Genomic DNA, 10526 nt, shown 5'->3' with positions numbered 1-10526 from the left:
GGCGCGTCCTCCGAGCTGCTCGGGGCCTCCCCGTGGGATGAGCACGTGTCCGCTGCCGGCCTCACGACGGACGGTGGACGACGCGGCAGGCCCCCACAGACCCCACCCCACAACGCTGGCGAGGGATCAGGCGGTGATCAGGCATCGTCTTAATGCGCCGCAGGGCGCGGGCCTCTCCCTCCCCGCCCCTGAGCCCCGGTGGGAGCGCGCCGGAGCCCAACTCAAGCGAAACCGCGGGCGTCCCGCCCCGCCCGGCCGCGCCCCGCCTCGCCTCACGCTAGACTGGGGAGGCGGGACCAATCAGCGAGCGACGTCTCCCTTCCGATTCGAGGCCCCCGACGCGCGGCTCACACCCCGAGCTTCCCGCGTGCTGATTGGCTGCGGGCGCCGCCGGTCCGGCCGGGAGGCGGGGCGGGCCGTAGGCAAAGAGAGGTGGGAGGCGGTGGCCGGCGACTCCCCGCGCCCCGCTCGCCCCCCGGCCCTTCCCGCGGCGCTCGGCCTCGTTCCTTTCCTCCTCCGCTCCCTCCGTCTTCCGTACCCGCCCCGCGCGGCTTTCGGCCGGCGTGCCTCGCGCCCTAACGGGCGGCTGGAGGCGCCAATCAGCGGGCGGCAGGGTGCCAGCCCCGGGGCTGCGCCGGCGAATCGGCGGGGCCCGCGGCCCAGGGTGGCAGGCGGGTCTACTCGCGCGGCCGCGGCGGCGGAGGAGCAGCTCGCCAGCCAGCAGCCCGCCAGCCGCCGGGAGGTGGGTGCGTGGCGCCGCGGCGGCCGGCGGCCGAGGGCGGAGGGAGGAAGCGGAGGTGGGCCGGCGGGGGAGGGCGCGGCCGTGCGGGCGGCCGGTAGGGCTGCGGGCGCGCGCCTGAGGGGAGGAGGGGCAGCGCGGGCGCGCCCGTCCTCACCCCCTCCTTCCCCGCGGGCGGCGGCCAGGCTCCCTCCCCTCCCCTTCTCTCCATTCCCTCCTCTCCCCTCCCCTCCCCTCCGCTCCCGCGCGCCGGAGCCGCCGGCCTGGCCCGGGCCTGGGGGCGGGGCGGGAAGACGGCGGCCGGGAGTGTTTTCAGTTCCGACTCCAATCGCCCATTACCCTCTTCCCCTCCCAGCCCCCTCCATCCCATCGGAAGAGGAAGGAACAAAAGGTCCCGGACCCCCCGGATCTGACGGGGCGGGACCTGGCGCCACCTTGCAGGTAAAGCCTGGGCGCCCGCGGGCCTCCAGCTAGGGAAGTGTTTGCGTGCGTCCGCGGCCGGGGCGATGGGCCGTGTCACATGGCCGCTGCGGGTGGGGGCTGGGGTGTGGCGAGTTCGGGGGCTGTGGGTGCGCCGGCCCGGGCGTGCGGGTTCGGGGCCAGAGAGCCGGGAAGGGACGGGGCTCGGTTGCACTGCGCTGCCGCCCAGGCTGGCGGGGGCGGGGGCTGCCTGCGTCCCTTCCCCTCGCTGCTCTCACACTCCATAGTTTGTGGTTCTGATTTTTAAAGCCGAAGGGCCAGAGCTCTTGTTTCAGGAGTTGTGGGGAAGCCTTGTTAGGGGCGCGTAATACTTTGCCTCCACTTTTTTTTTTTTTTGGTCTCGTAACCTTTGTTAACCGTGGTAGTCTCGGGTTTTCCATGGCTTGTGTGTACTCACAAACACGCACACAGCTGATAACTCTGTGATCATCCTTCACTCACTTGTGAAAGTTGTTCTGCGGGTGGAGCCTATTAGTTTTTATCACACGCCTTTGGAAAGCCCTCGAAGTGATTTCTTGTATTTCAAACTTGGTTTTTAAAATTGCAACCTATTTTGTTCTCTTGGAGGGGGATACTGTCCTTGGGTCAGGTACTTTTGTCTTTTACTTGTCCTTAAAATTTCCTTTTGATCCTAAACAGAAAAAGAATGCCTGGGTTGGTTTTGTTATTCCTTCCTCTTGACCCTTTAAAAGCAAAGTACCACCAGTGTGTTGTCAACCATACCTTTAAAAAAGAAATTTCCAGGTAAAACGAATTTGTAAGCAGCATTTTCCATCAGTCATGTCTTGTTTGTTACAATTTGGACTATCTTAAATTTGGGTTGTGAAACTTTTAAAACGACATGTGTAAAATAATTGTTAATAAATAAATAACTTGGAGTAATTACATCTTTTTAGAAATGGTCTTTGAAATGTGATTTAATTTCCGAAATTCTTTTTTTCTCTTCTGACTTCATATGAATTGAACTTGATAGTTTCGTATGAATGAATCGCTGATAGGATGTTTTCCTTGAGCCTTGTAATAAATTTGCTTTTATTATGCTGAAAATTTGCTATTCTACTTTAACACCCTTTAAAAAAGTTTCCATCTTACGGAGAAGTTAGTCAAATAGTTAAATGGAGTTTCAACAGTTTTAATACATGAATTAGTGAAGCAAACGAAGCAGAGATGGGAGAAATAATTTAAAATGGGCTTCATAAATGTACCATAGTTTGAGGGTTTTTAAAAAATTTGCTTTCGGAAAACCCATACAAGATATTTGAAGAATTTCCTCTGCCAGAAGGTCTTTAGCAAACGTTTATATTAAATTCAAAAGTAATACTTTTATTTTTAAAGTTCCTTAGCCTTTGCCGTAAACTTAGCTGTGGTAGTAAATATAAATAGTTCCCATCTTTCGGTATTTCTAAAGAGTGTGCCCACTTTTACTGTAAATATTAAACTCTACTGGATTTAATTGAGTTCAAGGCTGTTCACTGGCCAGGTTTAATTCATGTAATGTGATTGGAAACGTTCATTTTGGGGTTTTAGTAAGAAATTGCTCTTAGAGCTTGGTTTTTATACTTAGCCACACTTTCTAAAGTGCGGCCACAAGCATTGTAGGTGTTCAACAAAAGTTTGGGTTTTCAAGGTTGTAACCTACGTTTACTTAGTCATAAGTGGTCATGTCTCTACACAGACTGTAAGTTTCATGAAATAATAGTCTTTTAAGAAACTGTGCAGGGTAATTTCCTGTTTGTGGCTTATCAGGCTTGGTATGTGTTTTAACTCTTGTGTAGGAATATTGGGGATGGTTTTGTGTATTTCAACAGAACTTTAGTAGGAACAAAGGTTGTTTCTATTCTTCTTCAAGATGGCCAGAGGTTGTTGTCCCCTTTTTATTTTCACATTGTAAATATTAGAATCATGTTGCTATAATCTTTACTTCACATTTGGGGGAATATATGTGAATGGAAAAACTCAGTTTAGCTGTGTAAACTGCTGGCCAAAGACCTATTGAATTTTTACATTTTGCAAATACTGTCAGTTTTAAAAGTCTCCTTATTCTTGTTTGGTTTTGATTCTGTTGGTTTTGTGCTTTAGGGCTCCAAAAACCTCGTTTTGTAGCAGCTTTTTTTATACAGGTGTTTTTGTAATGCATATAAAAGCTGTATTTAGTGCAGTCTGGCAGATGGAGATTTATTCATATTCTTAGGACAAAGAGTCATTTTTAGAGGGTAGAGGGGGGCATGTCTTTTAGATTCTTAGTCTTTTGATGGGTGTAGAAGAGCCATTTTTAGACCCTTAGTTTCTGTGAGAGGTAAGATGTTTTCCCAAGTATTCCAAACGTATGTCAGAAAATGTGAAACGTAAGGAATTCACAACCAGTTAAGAGAGGTTATGCATTTATTTATTTTATTTTATTTTGAGACGGAGTTCACTCTTGTTGCCCAGGCTGGAGTGCAGTGGCACGCTCTCGGCTCACCGCAACTTCCGCCTCCTGGGTTCAAGTGCTTCTCTGCCTCAGCCTCCTGAGTAGCTGGGATTACAGGCATGCGCCACCATACCCGGCTAATTTTGTATTTTTAGTAGAGACGGGGTTTCACCATGTTGGTCAGCCTGGTCTTGAACTCCCGACCTCAGGTGATCCGCCTGCCTTGGCCTCCCAAAGTGCTGGGATTACAGGTGTGAGCCACCGCGCCCGGCCGATGCATTTATTTTCAACAAATATATTCATTTATTCAACAAACAGCTTTTTCTGTGTGTCAGGCTCTGGACTAGGCAATAAAGTCTCTTAACAGCAAACAAGTACTCCCCTGTTCCTTAATGGAGTTAGAAAAGTGGAAACTCATGTCCCTTGCCCGATTCTGCAGTGTTTAGAGTAAGACAATTGTTAGTGTACAAATCAAGGGCACATGCATTACTGAGCCATTCCTAAAGTGAGCTTGCCTTGCTTCCTTTCACATGTAGCATATAGCACTAGGGAAGATGTGAAGTATTAACTCAGTGTCACTGGGAACAATCTGTGTATTTTGCGGGGACCTTGGCACCAGTTTTGCACAGTCTATACAAACTGAAGATATGGCCAATCTTTCAGAAACGTGTTTATTGCTGAACAGATGTACACTTGTAGAGCTAAGCTTCATCTGACCTTAATTTGATCACTTATTGCCCTTTAATTACAGAAACTGGTTAAGGAAAGAAAGCAGAGTTGAATAACTCAGTGAAAGGATCAGGAATAAAGTGTAAAAACAATTAGTTAAACCAAGACCCAGGATTGGACAGCAGTCTCATGTAGTGGAAAGGCCTTGGGTTTTGGAATCACAGAGCCCTAGCCTAATATTTTGTTTCTCAGTTACAATATTGGGCAATTTACTACCAACCCCTGACCCTTGGTTTTCTGACAGAAAATGGAAGTGATAACCCCTTCCTCTTATTCAGTGATCACAATTAAAGTACCTAGAACATTGCCTGAGACATAAGGGTCCTCCCAAATGATTTCTTCCTCTCTTGTAGTTGTGGGTTTGTTACTTGGGCTCTTTCTAATCTAAATGATTTGCCTACACTGTTATTATTGACCTATTGTAAAATGTATTTGAGAAGCAGACAATGAACAAAAAAGGCCTGGGATAGCCAAATTGTCCCAGTCCATAGCTTAAAGCTTAGGAGCGCCTTGGAGACCCTTAATAAGAATGTGTTGGCATTTATTTAAAGTGTTTCTAACAAGCAAAGTTATCTGGCTTCTAAACCTGCACTAGATTAGAAACAAGTAGATTATGGGTACTGTGGGAGGTTTAGAGGGGGTGTGGTGGGGGCTGGGCAGTAGGATGTTAGTCTAGTGTCTCTTGTAAGGAAAAACAGATAACAGCCCGGTGAGGATAATAGAGATAATCTACAAGACACAAAAATAGTCAAAGCCTGACTAGCATGTCTGGGGCCATTGAGTGCAGGACCAGACCTGAAAGCATAGTAATGAATGTTCATCAATTAGCTTAAATCATGTTTGGGAAAATCTTTTTAAGAGTGCAATAATCTACATAATATACTTTAGATTGTCACTCAGGATGATTAAGAAATGTTCTTAAAGGGGTTGAAGATTGTGCTATAGCTTATGGCTTATTTCGTGAAAGATCCACAGTACCTGTTACGACCAAGATGTTTTTCATTTGTTTTGCCATTCAGCCAGCCATTCAGATTCCAAGCTGAAAGGGTAGCCAGCAGTAAAGAAAGGCTGTTTCAGTGTGGTAGCACCCTATGCCACCCCTTTCTTCGGTGTAAGTAATTTTTTTGTTAGTCTGCAGGAGTATCATATAAATTTTCACTCGTGCTTTGACAGTAGCATATGCTTTTCACTGTGCTTTGAGATAGAGTATGCTCGAGATTTCTAGGATAAAGCAAGAGTGGATAGTTGGCCAGTCTCTCTGTTGAGGGTTTCTTGACTCTTGTAATGTGACTTCTGCCCAGTATTGGCATTGATAATTTTTTTGATCCCCTTTCTTGTAATCTTATCTCAGGGTTACTTTTTAAACCATCTACACCATCAGATAATTATTGGTGACCTTGTAATATGTAGCCTTGGCTGTTTTTAAAAATCGGGGTTTTTTTTAGCAGTAGCACAAAAGTACTAGCCTTTTTGGTTTAAAAATGCATAGTTAGAGGCTTATTGCTTGTCATTGATCAATTTTGATCATTTTTTCATGTTGGTGTAATTGTGATGTATTCAGTTAGGACATAATTCAATGTTGATTCTAGATTTACATCTCAAAGATAGCTCGCAGCTTCAGTTCAGCAATTTCATGTAGAGATAATATAATTTTTCCAAGCCAGGTGGATTTAGACACTGCCTTTAGTTTGGTCAGATAGCCAGAAATATTAGGGCGATTCTGTGTCCTCTGTGCTTGCCTCACATTGTACAGTGTGAGTGGTTCTCCTTGGCTCAGTGGGTTCCTCTTATTTGTAACTGAGGCACATTGGTAGGACAGGTGCTTGATGTATCTTTAGGTTTGTACTCTTAAGAAAATAGAAATTCTGACGTGATTAATTCTTACCAAAGTTTGTGAATTTACTGTGAAATTGTCACTGATTATCCTAGGTAGCCCTGTCATTTTTCAAAATCTGGTTTTACAGTGGCCTCAAGGCTGTAGAGTAGTGGAAAGCGAGGATAGACTTTAGTTGCTTCTGTTTAGTACACGTGTCTACGTTAATGTAAAAATTTGCATTTCCTTGAATAATCTACAGTGTCATACCTTCTCTCATTTTGTGGGGAGGGGGGATGTAGTTTCACATTTAATGTATTCAGTAGGAATAATCTTGGGTGAACCACTGGTATTCCATCTGTTCATTAGTTTGAGTCTCTTAAGTCAAAAAAGACTCTTGATCTGAGGAAGTAGCATAGTAAATCTGTGATCTTATAGTTTGCCTGTATTTAAAAGTAAACTACATTTTCATATGCTGCTTCAGCTACTTCCAGAAATTCTGTAAAGACATAATGGTTAAGGTCTTGTAAATATCAAGGAAACGTTCCATCCTCATCACGTCTTTCATTTCAGAATGTGGGGTGGTGAGGCCAGAGGCAGTGGCTCACGCCTGTAATCCCAGCACTTTGGGAGGCTGAGGTGGGTGGATCACTTTGATGTCAGGAGTTTGAGACCAGCCTGGCCAACATGGTGAAACCTTGTCTCTACTAAAAATGCAAAAATTAGCCGGGTGTGGTGGCGGGTACCTGTAGTCCCAGCTACTCGAGAGGCTGAGGTAGGAGACTTACTTGAACCAGGGAGGCTGAGGTTGCAGTTAGCCGAGATCCTGTGACTGCCCTCCAGCCTGGGAGACAGAGCGAGACTCTGACTCAGGAAAAAAAAAAAAAAAAGAAAGAAAAAAATGTGGAGTGGCGAATCTTTTTTGTAGAGTACCCTATATAAAATCCTCATAAATGATGCAGTGGAAGCTGGGCCCATGAGCCTTCTGCCTTGACTTGAGTGAACTATTGAAACTTTTTTGTTGACTAGAGATACTTTATCTGTGGTAGTGAATGCAAATTTTCCTTATTGAGATCAACTTTTAAAATTCTTTTTTTTTTTTTTTTTTTTTTTGAGACGGAGTTTTGCTCTTGTTGCCTAGGCTGGAGTGCAGTGGTGCGATCTTGGCTCACTGCAACCTCCGCCTCCTAGGTTCAAGCAGTTCTCCTGCCTCAGCCTCCCGAGTAGCTAGGATTACAGGCATGCACCACCATGCCCGGCTAATTTTGTATTTTTAATAGAGAAGGGGTTTCACCATGTTGGTCAGGCTGGTCTCGAACTCCTGACCTCAGGTGATCCGCCAACCTTGGCCTCCCAAAGTGTTGGGATTACATGCGTGAGCCACTGCGCCCAGCCTAAAATTCTTAATAGACAGGTAGTTAGGTTGTAGTTCATGTTAGCTAATCAATTGAACTTTTTTTAAAAACGTTTTAGTTATCAGGAGGGTCCAGCTTTGGCCTGAGGTTGTGCATTGGTCATTTCTGCTCGAAACCAGTAGTAGTCAGACTTAAAACATGCGCACACCTGCACACACAACAGCAACTAGAAAGCCTTTAGAGAGATATGCAGAATTTCAAAATGTAAAACAGATAAAAGGAGTAAAGCTGTTTTGTGGAAGGAAGAATAGGCAGTTGTTGAAGTCCTGCCTGATCAGTTTTCCTCTCATCCTCACCACCAGGAAGCCTTTGAAGCACCACCGAAGAACAGTAGGTCTTGGAGAAATTTTTGCTGTAGACCTGCTCTATCTTAACAGGTAGCTGCCAGCCACATGTGGCTATTTAGCACTTGAAATGTGGCTGCTGTGACTGAGAAACTGAATGTTAAATTTTACTTAATCTAAATTTAGATAGCCATATGCAGCTGATGGCTACTGTATTAGACAGCACAGATACCCAAGGATATTTACATCATTGTATAAAGTTGTGTTGGGTGGCACTACTCTAGACTGCTTTAATTGAACTTTTACGGTCTGAGGACCCCACTCACGTGAACTGACGTGGTATTAGTTGCTGCTTCAGAAGAGGGTCAGGATAGACTTTGGGAATTTGAAGAGCAATTAGAGTACTTGTACTTTGTGTTTGTGCTGATTTGAGTCTGGGCCTGTGTAGTGTTGTAATGGGTGCTTTTTTTTTTTTATAATCTGGGAATGATAAACCAATACGTCAGTTATATGTTTACAAGTTGATTATAGAGTTGTGGATTCCACAAAACTCATTATAGGTGATAGGAATATAACTCCTAGGTTAAAAAAAAAAAAAAAAAAAAGTAGTCTCTTTACACAGCAGTCCCTATTTAATGTGGACTTTTGCTAAAATAATAATTTTCTTGAATTAAATTCAAGCTTGCATTAGGTTTGACAGTCCATAAAGTTGAACACATGAATGTTTTCTGTTTGCTTTTGTTTAAAAGACATCACCCATCGTTCTCCATGGGGGCCAACCTAGGTCTCCAGTTGGCAGTGTCTTTCCTTACTAGCTTACACTTTGGAAAGAACATAGTTACAGTGAGAATTGAAAAATCTGTTTTTAAAAAATTGGCTTTTATGTATTTTAATTTTTTTGAGGTTTTCTGTTATCCTGGTTACTAATGAATTATTTATTTGACTAAAACAGTTGCAGAATTCCAGGTCATTGATGCTGCTGCTTTTTTCTCTGCCTTGTAATATGTTTGAACGTAGATTGCTAAAAATCTCGGTCTCCGTAGAGGATTGGTTCCAGGACTCTCCTGCAGGCACCGGAATCTGAGAACGCTGAAGTCCCTTGTATAAAATGGTGTAGAATTTGTTTTATGCACATTTTATTTTTATTCTTTAAATCATCTCTAGATTACTTAATATCTAATACAATGTAAATTGCTGTTATTCTATATTGTTTTAGAAATGATGAGAAAAAAGTCTGTACGTGTTGAGTACAGTCACAATTTTTTCCTGAATATTTTTTATCCGTGGTTGGTTTAATCCATGTGTTTGGAACCCACAGATAAGGAGGATTGACTGTACAGTGATTTTATATTATTTCTAGTGGGACCTTAGATGTTCTAGATGAGGCAGCACCATCATATTTAAAGTATTTTTGTTGAAATAATTAACTTTGGTTTTCTTTCTAAATAAAAATTCACATAGGTATTTGGGGAATATTTTGTATTTCCCTGCAGTTTGAAGATTTGAAATTTCTCTTCCCTCCATACCTTTTAAAAGTGCAATCTACATTTGCTTTCTACATTTAATCACTATCTGTTCTTGACTTCAACTTTGCAAAAATATTTTTTAACCATTCTTTTTCACATTTCCCTTCCTACTGGCCTTCCAGATGAACTGCCAAGTTTAGCAGTCTTTTCTTAATGATCATACTTTCTTCAGTGTTTGCTGTTATTGTTTATACTGTCTTTATCTGAATTTCTTAAAATGACACAGACACAAGTTAGGCCCATTATTCCTACTGTAAACAGATGAAAATGTTGGATAAAATATAAAAGTTTCCTCTTATGTATATAGTTGATCTTAAAGGGAGGGAGAAAGTGTCCAGATACTAAAAACTTAGAAAAATCAGTCAACTTTAAGGAAAGTGTGGCCTTGGGGGATTTACTAGAGATAAGATTCAGTAGTTGGGGCTGAGGTTATAATGCCATTCAGTGAAAGGAGACAGAACTGTGGGAACTGTGTGCTTAAAAAAATTAAAAAAATGAAAAGTGTTCTGATATCATTGAAACATCTGGGGCTTCTTGGAGAAAGAAGCCTCAGACCTCTCTGTGGAGGAACTGGAAAAACAGTAGGCTTTAGATGGACTTTAATATCACAGCAAGGCAAGGCAGGGTACATGAAAACATCTACAGCTGCATGTGGAATAGTGAATTTTTGTGTACATAATACATGACTGCAATCCAAAATTCAGGGATACCCAGTGAAGAGTCTCTTTATTGGTCTGTTCTTTGCCATACAGTTGCCTTTTCAAAGGCAAGTAGCTTTACTAGGTTTTTGTGTGGTGTTCCAGAGATTTTATGCATCTGTGAACAATTTGTGTGTATATTACCTTTTAGTACAAGTGGTCGCATATGTCACTTAATAGTACATCTTATTTTGTGCCAGTATGTAATGAGTGCCTTTCTTCTTTTTTGGAGGAGTGGGTTGTATAATATTCTTTTGTATGGGTGTCTGTAAATTTTTTTTTTTTTTTTTTTTTTCTTGAGACAGTGTCTCACTCTGTCACCCAGGCTGGAGTGCAGTGGTGTGATCACAGCTCACTGCAGCCTCGACTGCCAGGGGTCAAGTTAATCTCCCACCTCAGCCACCTGAGTAGTTGGGACTGCAGGCACATGCC

At 43.6% G+C, this 10526-nt stretch overlaps 1 protein-coding gene across 4 annotated transcripts in view; it reads left to right on the top strand.

Moving 5' to 3' along the window:
• The first annotated feature begins 608 nt into the window (after positions 1 to 608).
• The window catches only part of SMAD2 (SMAD family member 2), an 88462-nt gene continuing 78544 nt past the window's right edge, over positions 609 to 10526 (top strand). For 2 of the 4 annotated variants that reach the window (XM_054460447.2, XM_054460445.2), the window contains exon 1: positions 609 to 742. The gene's annotated coding sequence lies outside the window, so the exon portion shown is untranslated. Of the gene's footprint in view, positions 743 to 844; positions 1181 to 10526 lie in introns of those variants that run through there. The other 2 variants (XM_063653636.1, XM_054460444.2) reach the window with 2 other exon arrangements.

Source organism: Pongo pygmaeus, chromosome 17, assembly GCF_028885625.2.
Source record: "Pongo pygmaeus isolate AG05252 chromosome 17, NHGRI_mPonPyg2-v2.0_pri, whole genome shotgun sequence".
Lineage (NCBI taxonomy): Eukaryota > Metazoa > Chordata > Mammalia > Primates > Hominidae > Pongo > Pongo pygmaeus.
Note: the sequence above shows the minus strand (reverse complement) of the source record. Positions and strands in the feature narration are given on the sequence as shown.